The following is a 13936-nucleotide window of genomic DNA, read 5'->3' as shown; positions in this document are numbered from 1 at the left end:
GATTTATTGATTAACCAGGCACCTTTTATAACAGTGTTAATTCACGTCATGCATATTGCAAAATCTGAGCTCCCGATAGGCTGTAGAGAAAACTTCAGCTCCTCCTTTTGTTTACAATACCTGAAGTTTGTTTATTGAAACCAAGATCAGTGTTCTCATCATGATATGAAAAGTTCTCAAAACCTTTATATCTGTTCCCAGAACGACCATCTGTTCCCAGAGCAGCCAAGGACAGGGTATCTGCCTGTTTTTGAGAAAACGGTCTGAGAATCTTGTTGTTTATATAAAAGGTGGCTGAGAACCTTAATTATTTACAGAATCAAGCCTGGGAACTGCTGCTTTACAGCTGCCTTTTATTTTTCCCTTAGCTGAGTACCTTCATGGCCTCTTTCTTTAAGCCATGTTTGAACTAGGCTCTCCACATGGTGGTACACAGATCTTAACTTGAATGCATATTTTGTACCTGTCATGCATTCAGCAAGTCTGCCTTCCCAGAGATGTGTTGTCCTATTGTATAGATCCAGCAAACAGTAAATGCTGCTTTTAGAGACAGGAGTGTTGTCAGAGTGTCAGGAGTGAGCTCAGTTGTGCACAAAGTCAGGCCCAAGGCACAAAACATTGCCCCACTGGGTGTAGGAGCTAAAGAGAGCTGCTGCAACAGCTGGGTGAGGATGAGAGCCTCACTGAGGGAAAACAGGTTTGGTTTGTGGGCAGCTTCAGCCTCAGCACCATAGACTGCTTCACTCCATTTATGCTCATGAGTTCTCAGCCTCTTGTAGGATTGGCTTCCTCCACGTTTTCTACAATGAAGCAAAGTTGAGGATATGTAATACCTTTGCCAAAAGCTGTTTAGAGTTAAGACATGTGAATGCAGTAGCATCTGCAAGGTAAATTTCCTTAGGAAAACTATCCAAAATGCTGTCAGATCCTGCATAGAGAAGCTTGAAGAAAACCAAATGTGATCATGGAACAAATGAACCCCATGGGAAACATGAGTGGTAGTGCATCTGTTTCATGATCAGTGAAGACTGTGTGTTTATTTAGCCAACATACAAGTATGACTGATTTGATTAACCTTTCAATTAGAGTGAAAAACACAACCTGCCAAGAAATAGTCTTTCAAGAACCACAGGAGCTGTCCAGAGCCAACTGGCTTGCACAGATGTTACTGTGTGTGTGATTAGTGATAGAGAAAGGGTTTTGATGGAGTATTCTGGTACAGCATTGCTGTTATTAACATACTCATGTGTAATACTCAAATGTTCATTTGATCCTATCCTCTGTATTAGAGGAAAAACAAAAAGACCTTTTCATGTTGCTGCAGAAGATCCATAGTACAAAGTGTAAAACTTGAGTTGTGTAGAAAACCTATTCTGATATAGTTATTTAAAGATAAATTAGAACATGTCTAATAGCAAAGACATTCCATCAGTTAGGGATAGGTTGGAAGTCAAGCACACATGTTCTCCACTGGTTACTGTGCAGCTTTCCTTGCTGTGAGTTATCAAGTAGAATTGTGGAACTGATTTCCAGAAATACTTCTGGAGTAGAACTCTGGAGGTTAAGTGCCCAGTATCTCAAAGGATGGAGGTGCCACAATCTCTGTGGGTATTTTGTTTCTGTATTTTGCTACCCTCAAGGAAACAAACAAACAAATAAATAAATAAATAATCTCTGTATTTAGTCAGAAAGTCCATTGTTCCACAAGTGCCTGGTGATGCTGATTTCATCCCCACACCCCCTCCATCAGAGTCTGGCTCTCACCTTATTTTTGTGAAGCACAAGAGGCTCCTCCCAAGGGACAGGCATGGTTGAGAAGCTTCCTCAGTGGGATAGAGGAGCTTTCCCTGGAAGACTGAGCCCTCAGGGGATGAGCTTTTCAAAGAGAATTTTAACCTGCATACTGTTCATGCAGACAAGTGTGAAGAGTGAGGGATGCTTGGAAAAATGCTCCCACCTTCATCAAAAGGATAAATTTTTCTGATCTTTGAGCAGTGTTTTGTCAGAAAGAGACCAGGCTGGGTCTGCCAGGGAGGAAGCACCAGTAACAGCTTTGAGTGGGTTTGTCCTTGTAGCAAGCTACACCAAAAAGAAAAGGAGTATTTTAAGCTCAAGAGGCCAAATTTCATTAATATGTCAGTCAAAAGACATATTAATCTAGCTCGATGAAAGAGATGGAACAGAAGTTTCCCTCCCTGCTTTTTGTGCCTTCATAGGACAGATCCTCACTTAATTCTGTTTAACTTGGAGTGTTGTGGGTAATTACACAACCCTGTCTGGTGACAGGAATTTTCTCCTTACATATCTCAATAAGCAAATAGAAAACCTCAGCATTTTCATGGCTTTTGGGATTTGATACTTAAATTTGATAAACTCACAGCTTTTTATTGACAATAGCTATGTCATGCAGTCCCTTCCTGACTTTGTGAGAGAAGATAGAGAAATGTCTTTGTCAGAAAAAAAATAACTATTTTAACTGTATTTTTGAAGGCTGGATTAACCCCTGGGGCCCCCAGGAATGGAGCCCACCAGCCTTCCAGAGGCCAGGCTGGAGCAGAGGGAAGGAAGAGGAGCTCAGTGATAAGAGCAGGCAAAGACAGCCAGAGGAACTCTCAGAAAAAAAAAAAAATTACTTCAAAGCAGCTCAGAATTTTCCATGTTCTATTAAAGCAATGAAATATTTTCAAAAGAGAAAGAGTGTGATTTTTCATGTGACAATTGTGGCTTCCAGCCCAGCATGGAGAGAAGCAGACTGGAGCCACCAGGCCAGACTGGAGCAATCTGAATTGCCAATAAGTCAGGAGGGGTTAAAAAGTTACTGAGCTGTGTCTGGGCTGGGAGCTGCAAGGCTGTGACAGATGTGACACGAACCAACTTTGTTTTTGCTGCTCACCTGAGCCAGTGCAGCCACTGAGCCCTTGGGTGGTGACTCAGCAGCCTTCAAACCTGGGTGTGCCTGTAGCTACACAGATCCTGCAGGCAAGGGCAGGTTTGTGCAGAGACTCTGCAGATGTGACTGGAATGCACTGGAAGAAAAAGGGAGGGATCAAAAACAGGCACATGCATTTCCAGTGTAGCCATGATATTTTCTAAAAAATCCTTTCCTTAGGATTTTTCCTCCTGAGAAGCTGAGAGGCCTCAGGAACAAAATGTAATCATTGATTATCTGCTGCTGTGGAATGCAGCGGGTGGATCTGTGATTGGTCTCATGTGGTTGTTTCTAATTAATGGCCAATCACAGTCCAGCTGGCTCGGACTCTCTGTCCGAGACACAAGCCATTGCTATTCATTCTTTTTTTTTCTATTCTTAGCTAGCCTTCTGATGAAATATTTTCTTCTATTCTTTTAGTATAGTTTTAATATATATCATAAAATAATACATCAAACCTTCTGAAACATGGAGTCAGATCCTCATCTCTTCCCTCATCCTCAGACCCCTGTGAACACTGGCACACTTCCAGCATCCTTTAGCAGAGGGGCTGCACAGTTACAGCTCACATCACCTCAGGGGAGAGCTCAGACTGTACGGACTGCACTGGCCTGTCCTGCTTATCACTCAGCTGCGCTCCAAGGCATATGGAAATCATCTCTCCAGCAATGTTTCAATCACAGCAAACCTGTGCAATTCCACCTGGATAGAGTGAGACTCCCATCTCCCTGCCAAAACCAGCACCTTGCTTCTTCTGCTTCTCATTCAGTGAGTGTGTTGGTCAGTCCAGTGCTTCTACTCTCACATTTCACCCTGCTTTTGCCCCTTAGCTCCTTTTCCCTCTTTGCCTAGAGAAGGCCGCAGTAGCCATGAATTAAAATTTCCAGACTCTAGACTTCTTTACCTTGCCTCCCCAATTCTGCTATCTTTCTGACAGAGTACTCGGCACAGTATGAAAACTATCCAGCATATTGAAAGGGCTATTTAGGCCATTAAAAGCAATATATTTTGTGTCCTTGGCCTCTAACAGTCTGTAATCCCTCCAGGCTGCTGTCTGCAGCACAAGCAGCAGCACTCATTTCCATCTGTGCTCTTCAGCTTGGCTGTTCCTCACGTGAACATGGGCTCACAGCTGAGCTCTGGAGTGGAAGTCGAGCAATTTGCTCATGAGCAGATTCTCCACTGTTTCTTTGCAATGAGTATCTCAACATGTTGGGTTTATGGAGCCTTTTCATCTTGGAAAAGATACAGTTTTGTAATGTGAATTGCATTTCGACTCCCATGGAACAGACAATATAATGAAGTCCAGTTATTAAAGAACTATCTCCATCTTGGTAGAAGAAAAGAATGTTGTAAAATGCATTACAAGGAGAGAGAATGTATTTCTAGAAGAGATGGCCAAGCTCTGAGTAATGTGTCCACCTGGAGGAGAGGTTTTGTGATTGGAAACTCATTAATTTTATCTGGTGACATCATCTGATTAGGTGACATCATCCCTCAGCACAGGGCGAGCTGGGGCTGTGGGAAGCCCTGGGAGCATCAGTCACTCACCAGCAATACAGAGAGAACAAACCCTGCCTGGGGGCTGGAGCTGCTGTGCCTCTCTCTGCAGATCATTTCGGATGATAAACTATTTACAGAGCCATTTTAAACCCCATTCTCACATGGATGTGAGACACAGGGGCTTTCTGAGAACCAAGAAAGTTATAAGAGCTAAATGAAATGCTGAACTCAATGGCAAGGGAATGCAGGAGATGTGATGGGAGCTGAGCATCCCGTGCAGGTGTGGTCTTGCTTGCTTTGAAAGATGCAGGGATAACAGCAAGCAAGAGTGGAAACTTCATGTTTGTGCCTCTGACCAATGAAAGAACACGTATCCTGCCCAAAAACTGGGGGGTGTGTGGAATTTTCTAAGGATAGGAGCCTCTGGGAGCTGACAAATTAGTAAATTATTCCATTTAAATTGATGTATATTGCAAGAAACTCGACTTTAATGAAACTAGTTTGGGGGTTTTTGACTAGGAAGGCAAAATGAATTATTAAAGTATCAAATTATAAGGTAACTGATATTAAACTGTCCTGGGGTGACGTTATGATGCTTGTATATCCCCATTCATCTGTTCTGTGCCTTTAAGACCAGCTCTGAAGAGTGGAAGTTTTGTTTGGGTTTCTCTTATCAGGACAGAGACAAGCGGTACATAGGGCTGTTTTTTCACTTCCAGCTTCAGCTTGCTGCTTTTTGCTTGCTCTCTTTTTCTGCTCTTGCTTCTGCTCTGCTTTCTGCCTCTGCTTATTAGCTAGTTCTAGCTAAACAGTCCACATTGCTTCCTGGACTGTTTCTCCTCTCCTGTTCCTGTGACCATCTCGAACCTGCTCCGGACTGGGACCCGGGAACACCGAAGGTTCGGCTGCAGCAGCTGCCCCAGCGCCGGAGGGACTGAGAACAGAGCAACCACCCCCCCCCGAAAGAGACTTTCTGATTTTGCCATCTTTCTCAAAGCGGTGTCATCGGGTATTGTTCATTTTGTGTGCTGGGGGGTGCGGGGCCAGTCAAATAAACAGGTTCTTTCCACCTCTCTCCGAGGAATTTTTTCCTGAACCGGTTGGGGGGAGGGGCCGTGTGGGTTTTGCTTTCTGGAGGGGCCCTCCTTTGCAGATTCTTTAACAAATTTGCCCTAAACCAGCACAAATTTTTGGCGCCCAATGTGGGGCTCGAGAGAGAGTGTGGAAAAACCCTGTTTTGACTGCATTTTGGCTGCTATTACTCTGTGTTCGTTTAAATCAGCTAATAGCCATGCTTTTTGGATTCATAATGTCTGTTGGGGTGAAGGTTTGCATGCATTTCTGGTCCCTAGGGTTTTTTGAGATTTTAATACCTCTCTGGTCCCTAGGTTTATTTTTGTATCCAGAAATAGCTTTAGTATTGCCCCTAATACGTAGTTTTTACATCAGAGGGGCTGTGACCAGAATAGCTATCCTGCTGGGTTTGGTGGCAATAATGTGCAAGAAGTTTATAAACATGCTGGGGTCTGCTCCAGGTATGAATGGTTCATGGCTATGGTTATGCATCCAGTTTGTCGCAGGAGGAGCAGGAGGGAATGAGGTTTTTCAGCCTCTGCTTTCCTCCTTCTCCTATGAATCAGTTGCATCACTAGTGAAGGATGTTCAGTTTCCCCTCAATGTTAAAGAAACCATCTTCCTGGTATTCAATCTGGTAACCTTCCTCTATACAGCCTGCTGCTTCTCTAGAATGTGGGCTGAGATTTCTAGACGGGCTGATGAGACCCCTGACTCAGGAGTAAACCCTGGTGTGGAAAATCCTAAGTGGTGTGGGAAATGGGAGAATATGGGCCAAATCCTGAAGGAATTCTCGGACCCTATAGTGTGGGATTTTCCCCATGAACAAATTCAGAACCCAGCTGAGGTGGGGAATTACCTGAAAGAGAAGTACCAGGATGAGCCTAAGGAGAGGAAGGTCATTGCAGTGAGCTGGGCCCTGGCATATGCTTATCGCACACTGCTAGATACTCTAGGGCAGCAGACAGAGGCAGGGGGGCAGGGAGATAAATCAGCAACTGTCCCGGTGACTCAGGCTGCAGCTAACACTCCAGGCTCGAAGCCAGCATCTAAACCCATGGCTGTTGCTACCAGCACTAGAAGTGGGAAATGCACAGCCAAGACCAATCGACCAGTGGATGATGATGATGATGATGATGATGAAGGAGAAGGAACCTCAGTGCCTCCTGACGTAAAGTCAGGAGTCAAAGCAGCAGATGCAAGATCAGATGCCAATAATGAGTCCTTCTCCCTGAAGGACCTTCGTGGCCTACAGAAGGATTACACTCAAAGGTCTGATGAATCCATAATTAGTTGGCTGGTCCGTCTCTGGGATGCTGCAGGCGAGGCTACCGTTTTGGATGGCACTGAAGCCAGGCATTTGGGATCCCTGTCACAGGATTCTGTCATAGACCAAGGAATGATGAGGGGGGCTAACTCTCAGAGCCTCTGGGAACGGGTCCTAAGAAGTGTAGCAGAAAGATACCTGTGTGCAGACGATCTCTATATGCAGCAGACTCAGTGGAAGACAATAGAGCAAGGGATCCAACGCCTGAGAGAAATGGCCGTGGCTGAGATTATCTTCTCAGATGATGTAACAACTAGGAACCCAGACTTAGTACCATGCACGTCTGTGATGTGGCGAAAACTCGTACGACTCGGGCCACAAGAATATGCCTCTGCCTTAGCCATCATGAAGAGGGATGAGAGGGGTGAGACTGTGCTTGACATGGCAAGGAAGCTCCGAGCATATGCAGATGCTGTACATGGCCCAACACATGCCAGAATCGCAGCAGTAGAAACACGTCTGCAGAACTTAGAGGATAAGATAGAGAACCATAAGAAGCTTAGAGAGGAGATTAAAGAAGACCTTCTCCAAATTTCAGCAGTACAGATCCGAGGTTCCGGTATCCAAGGCAGACGTTTCCCAGATGGTGAGGAAGATACACCCCACAAGCTGAGCTGTGGTTTTACCTGTGTGATTGTGGGGAAAACATGAGAAGGTGGGATAGGAAACCTACCGCTGTTCTGGCACGACGGGTGCGTGAACTGAAGGAAGCCACCAGGAGGAAAGCAGCTCCAGTTGCCCGTAGCCGAACAGCCAGGTATGATGATGATGACATGTCTGATCCCCTCGAAGGAACATCCAAAACATACACCCAGGGAAAGAAGGATAACCAGGCTTAGAGGGGCCCTGACTCTAGCCAGGTAGAGGCCAGGGAAAATCGTGTCTTCTGGTCTGTGTGGATTCGTTGGCCTGGCACATCGGAACCACAAGAGTATAAAGCTTTGGTCGATACTGGTGCGCAGTGCACGTTAATCCCATCAAGACATGTGGGGACAGAGTCTGTTTCTATTGCTGGTGTGACAGGGGGATCCCAGGATTTCACTTTGGTGGAAGCTGATGTGAGCCTAACAGGAAATGAGTGGAAGAAGCATCCTATTGTGACTGGCCCAGAGGCCCCATGTATTTTGGGCATAGACTACCTTCAAAGTGGGTACTTCAAAGACCCAAAAGGACTCAGATGGGCATTTGGAATAGCTGCTGTAGAGACAGAGGGCATCCAGCAATTGAACACCTTGCCTGGGTTGTCTGAGAATCCATCTGCAGTAGGATGCCTGACGGGAGAAGAGCAACGAGTGCCAATTGCCACTTCCATAGTGCATCGACGGCAGTATAGGACCACTCGAGATGCTGTGATCCCCATCCATAAGATGATCCGAGAGCTGGAGAGCCAAGGGGTGGTCAGCAAGACCCACTCACCCTTCAACAGCCCCATTTGGCCTGTGCGAAAATCTGAAGGAGAATGGAGATTGACTGTGGACTATCGTGCATTGAATGAAGTGACTCCACCACTGAGTGCTGCCGTGCCAGACATATTAGAGCTCCAGTATGAGCTTGAGTCCAAGGCAGCAAGGTGGTATGCCACTATAGACATAGCCAATGCATTTTTCTCCATTCCTCTGGCAGCAGAATGCAGGCCTCAGTTTGCCTTCACATGGAGGGGAGTGCAGTACACCTGTAACCGATTGCCCCAGGGGTGGAAGCACACCATCTGCCATGGACTGATCCAGACTGCACTGGAAAAGGGTGAGGCTCCAGAACATCTGCAGTATATTGATGACATCATTGTGTGGGGGAACACAGCTGCGGAAGTGTTCGAGAAAGGGAAGGAAATTATCCAGATCCTCCTGGGAGCTGGTTTTGCCATTAAAAAGAGCAAAGTAAAGGGACCAGCTCGTGAGATTCAATTCCTGGGAGTGAAGTGGCAAGATGGACGGCGTCAGATTCCTACAGATGTCATCAACAAGATCACAGCAATGTCTCCACCCACCAATAAGAAAGAGACACAAGCTTTCTTGGGTGCAGTGGGTTTTTGGAGGATGCATATTCCTGAGTACAGTCAGATCGTGAGCCCTCTCTACCTGGTCACCCGCAAGAAGAACAATTTCCAGTGGGGCCCTGAGCAGCAACAGGCCTTTGTCCAGATCAAGCAGGAGATTGCTCATGCAGTAGCCCTTGGCCCAGTCAGGACAGGACCAGAGGTGAAGAATGTGCTCTACTCTGCAGCCGGGAACCATGGCTTGTCCTGGAGCCTTTGGCAGAAGGTGCCTGAGGAGACTCGGGGTCGACCACTGGGATTTTGGAGTCGAAGCTACAGAGGGTCTGAAGCCAACTATACTCCAACAGAGAAAGAAATCCTGGCTGCCTATGAAGGAGTCCAGGCTGCTTCGGAGGTAATAGGCACTGAAGCACAACTCCTCCTGGCACCCCGACTACCCGTGCTGGGGTGGATGTTCAAAGGCAAGGTTCCTTCCACTCACCATGCCACCAGTGCTACATGGAGCAAGTGGATTGCTCTCATCACTCAGCGCGCCCGTATAGGTAAACTGAATCGCCCTGGGATTTTGGAGGTCATTACAAATTGGCCCGAAGGTGAGAATTTTGGTGTCACAGATGAAGAGGAACAAGAACCAGTGACACGTGCTGAAGAGGCTCCTCCCTATAACCAACTGCCAACAGAGGAAACACGCTACGCTCTTTTCACTGACGGTTCCTGTCGCATCGTAGGGATGAACCGGAAGTGGAAAGCAGCCGTATGGAGCCCCACACGACAGGTTGCACAAGCTACTGAAGGAGAAGGTGGATCAAGCCAATTTGCTGAACTCAAGGCTGTTCAACTGGCCCTAGACATTGCTGAGAGAGAGAAGTGGCCAAAGCTCTACCTCTACACTGATTCATGGATGGTAGCCAATGCTCTGTGGGGATGGCTGGAGAGGTGGAAAAAGGCTAACTGGCAACGTAGAGGGAAACCAATTTGGGCTGCTGGTGAGTGGAAAAACATTGCTACCAGGGTAGGGAGGCTACCTGTGAAAGTCCGCCATGTAGATGCCCATGTACCCAAGAGTAGGGCCACCGAGGAGCACCAAAACAATGAGCAGGTAGACCGAGCTGCAAAGATAGGGGTGTCCAAAATAGACCTAGATTGGGAACATAAGGGAGAGTTATTCCTAGCTCGATGGGCCCATGATGCCTCAGGCCACCAGGGCAGAGATGCCACCTATAAGTGGGCACGAGACCGAGGGGTGGATCTAACCATGGACAGTATCTCTCAGGTTATCCATGACTGTGAGACGTGTGCTGCCATCAAGCAGGCCAAGCGAGTGAAGCCCCTCTGGTACGGGGGGCGGTGGTCCAAGTACAAGTATGGGGAGGCCTGGCAGATTGACTACATCACACTGCCCCAGACACGCCAGGGCAAGCGCTACGTGCTGACCATGGTGGAGGCCACCACTGGATGGTTGGAAACCTACCCTGTGTCTCATGCTACAGCCCGGAACACCATCCTGGGCCTGGAAAAGCAAGTTCTGTGGAGACATGGCACCCCTGAGAGGATCAAGTCAGACAATGGGACTCATTTCAAGAACAGCCTTATCAACACCTGGGCTAGAGAAAATGGCATTGAGTGGGTGTACCATATTCCCTACCATGCACCAGCTGCAGGGAAAGTGGAGAGGTACAATGGACTACTAAAAACCCAGTTGAAAGCTTTGGGTGGGGGATCTTTCAAGAATTGGGAGCAGCATCTGGCAAAAGCCACCTGCTTAGTTAACACCCGAGGTTCCACCATCCGAGCAGGTCCTGCCCAGTCTGAGTCCCTGAATGTAATAGAAGGGGACAAAGTCCCAGTGGTACATATCAGAGGTTTGTTAGGGAAGACTGTGTGGATCAATTCTGCCTCGAGTACAGACAAACCCATTCGTGGGGTTGTCTTTGCTCAGGGACCAGGTTGCACGTGGTGGATAATGCAAAGAGATGGAACAACATGATGTGTACCTCAGGGAGATCTGATTGTGGGGTAAGAATGATATGGGGATAAGGGGTGGAATGTCCTGGGGTGACGTTATGATGCTTGTATATCCCCATTCATCTGTTCTGTGCCTTTAAGACCAGCTCTGAAGAGTGGAAGTTTTGTTTGGGTTTCTCTTATCAGGACAGAGACAAGCGGTACATAGGGCTGTTTTTTCACTTCCAGCTTCAGCTTGCTGCTTTTTGCTTGCTCTCTTTTTCTGCTCTTGCTTCTGCTCTGCTTTCTGCCTCTGCTTATTAGCTAGTTCTAGCTAAACAGTCCACATTGCTTCCTGGACTGTTTCTCCTCTCCTGTTCCTGTGACCATCTCGAACCTGCTCCGGACTGGGACCCGGGAACACCGAAGGTTCGGCTGCAGCGGCTGGCCCAGCGCCGGAGGGACTGAGAACAGAGCAACCACCACCCCCGAAAGAGACTTTCTGATTTTGCCATCTTTCTCAGAGCGGTGTCATCGGGTATTGTTCATTCTGTGTGCTGGGGGGTGCGGGGCCAGTCAAATAAACAGGTTCTTTCCACCTCTCTCCGAGGAATTTTTTCCCGAACCGGTTGGGGGGAGGGGCCGTGTGGGTTTTGCTTTCTGGAGGGGCCCTCCTTTGCAGATTCTTTAACAAATTTGCCCTAAACCAGCACATAAACTAATTGAGAAAATGAAACAGAAACAAAACTACTATAATCAAAGTTGCTGAGTGTGGGGAAACTGAAATGGGAATTCTTATTTCCAGCTTTGCAGCAGCAGCACTTCATAACTGCTGAAAAAATTGTGCAGTTTATCCAAACTGAACAAACAAGGAGAGAGACTTTTGAACTTTTCCTCAAGCAGCACACTAGGCATAAATGCTAACTTACCACCTCCTCCTTGGCACCTCTTAACAGCAGGAGCACATCATGCAGCACTTCAGGGTGGTTCAGCCATTTATTTAGCTGATGTTATTAATTGTTTAACCTTCAGTTGCACAGACCTCCAGATCTCATCACCCTCCCTCCATACACGAGCTGCAAACAGCCATGGAGCCCTTTCTGAGCCCAGGGGAAGTTTCTGTCCTGAGCATCCTCTAAGGGGCAGAAGTGGAATGAGAAGTACATCCTTCAAAGAACTGTCAGGAAAATTACAGGTTTGAAAGCACCATCCCATAAAACTTTTAAGCTCATCATGGGAAATATAAAGGCAGAAACAGGTCTTTTTTACCTATAAAGATTTAAATCAATTTCTTCTCCTTTGAGAAACTGCCAAACCAAACACCAGCTGGCACTGGGTTATATTTCACAGTGGAAAAACATGATTCCAGGGCTTCTCTGCTTTTCAAATTTGGCAATGACAAAGGAGGTTGAAGGAGCTGTTGCAGCCAGTGCCTCTTTGCTTTACCTTTTTCTGCAGAAAGTCTGGTTTGCTTTGCTGTGGTGAGTATGGCTCCCTGGATTTTGAGGAAAACAATAGTACATCTTTAGGCCCCATGGAGAGAAGTTAATGGATCAGCAAAAACTGAGTTGCTCTCTCTGGGTTTTGCCCTTTAGCTGCTGAACCCAGTGAAGAAAATCCAGGTAATGGATTTTCCCTGGAAGAAAACATATGTTTAACATGAAGCATGGGAGTAGCTGTACTGACCTCTCATAATTTATACCAAATTCACCAAACTTACACCAACCCCTAAAGTACCAGAGCTGGGGCTACCCAGAGCAGACCCAGCCTGAAAATGAGCAACCCAGGCAGAGCCACAGCCACCTGCTCCCAGGAGAATGAAGGATTTTGTGAATCATAGAATTGTTTGAGTTGGAAGGGACCAGGCTGATCCAAACCTCATCCAACCTGATCTTGAGGTCCAGGTTTCGTGCTGGGGGCCCCAGAGCTGGATGCAGCACTGCAGGTGGGACCTCAGGAAGACAGAGCAGAGAGGGACAATTGTTATCATTAAATTGTAGGGGTTTCATACTATTGTCTCCTTATCACAAAAGTCCATACCTTCCTGGTGTTTCTCATGGGCAACTCCTCAGGGTTCTGACTCTTCCTTCTTCACAAAGCAGCCAACTGACTCCAGTTCCCTTTTTAACACCACCCCACTCTTTTATAGCATCTTCTTCTCATTGGTTGCAGCTGTGGCCTGTTTAAGTCAGGCCTCTTCCTAATCTTTGATAATTGGCCCAGCTGCAACTCCTTAGGGGTAAGATTACTTTCTACACTATCTTTATTTTCTTATATTCCATCCCCCTACAGGCAATCCCCTCCCTCCCCGTTCTCCCCATGCTGCTTGTGGTGCAGCCCAGGCTATGTTGACTTTCTGGGCTGCCAATGCACATTACCATTGTCATGTCCAATTTTTCAATTTTCATCCCCCCAGGTCCTTCTTGGCAGAGCTGCTCTCAGTCCCTTCATTGTCTCTGTGTTGGTACTGGGGTTTTCCCTGGCTCAGGAGCAGGATCTGCCCCTGGTGACTCCAGGAGCTGGAGCTGACAGTGGCACCCAAAGCACAGTGAGGTGCAGAGCTGCCATCTCTTGTGATCTGCTCAGAGTTCCAGGGCCAAAGGGGAGCTGTGAGTGCTGCCCCTGTGTCCTGAGCTGTCACACAGGGCACTGAGCTCTTTATAACACACAGAACGCAGGATCATGGTGGTAATTGAGTACTTAAAACACCAAAAAATCCTGTTGTGCCCTGGGTATGGAATACCTAATCAAATCATGTTTATTGCTCGGTGCTAGGCTGCTAATTTGCTTTGATTTAAAATTTATAAAGTTAATTGTGGATATGTGCATCTGCGTAGGGGGCTGTGAAAAACCTTTCCCCTCTGTTTAATGAGCAGCACATTAATATAGACTGCCTTCATTTGTGTTCCCTTTTCCAGTAGGATTGATTTTAGTCCCTTTGTTAGAGGGGATGGAGCCAGGGAAGGCCACTGCTCCCACCAGAGGTGTGGGAGATGCGGAGTGAGGAGCAGCCTCCTCTCAGGGTCTCTGGGATTCCCCTTGCCCTAGAGGAACCCTCAAGGGAAAAGTAGGGACAGATGCTCACCCTTTACAGCTCTGATATTAATCTTCTTGGTGGCACTTTGTGGAAGCCACTTGCACATATTTACCCCTGGTTTGGTGT

At 47.0% G+C, this 13936-nt stretch overlaps 1 long non-coding RNA gene across 1 annotated transcript; it reads right to left on the bottom strand.

Annotated features, from left to right (window-relative positions):
* Positions 1–11765: 11765 nt before the first annotated feature.
* On the bottom strand, positions 11766–12877 carry LOC135443013 (uncharacterized). Its single transcript, XR_010438755.1, has 3 exons — positions 12814–12877; positions 12661–12725; positions 11766–12409 (listed from the first exon to the last, which is right to left on the bottom strand). It is a non-coding gene; the product is annotated as an uncharacterized LOC135443013 (long non-coding RNA).
* Positions 12878–13936: the final 1059 nt, after the last annotated feature.

Source organism: Zonotrichia leucophrys, chromosome 2 (genome assembly GCF_028769735.1).
Source record: "Zonotrichia leucophrys gambelii isolate GWCS_2022_RI chromosome 2, RI_Zleu_2.0, whole genome shotgun sequence".
NCBI lineage: Eukaryota > Metazoa > Chordata > Aves > Passeriformes > Passerellidae > Zonotrichia > Zonotrichia leucophrys.
Note: the sequence above shows the minus strand (reverse complement) of the source record. Positions and strands in the feature narration are given on the sequence as shown.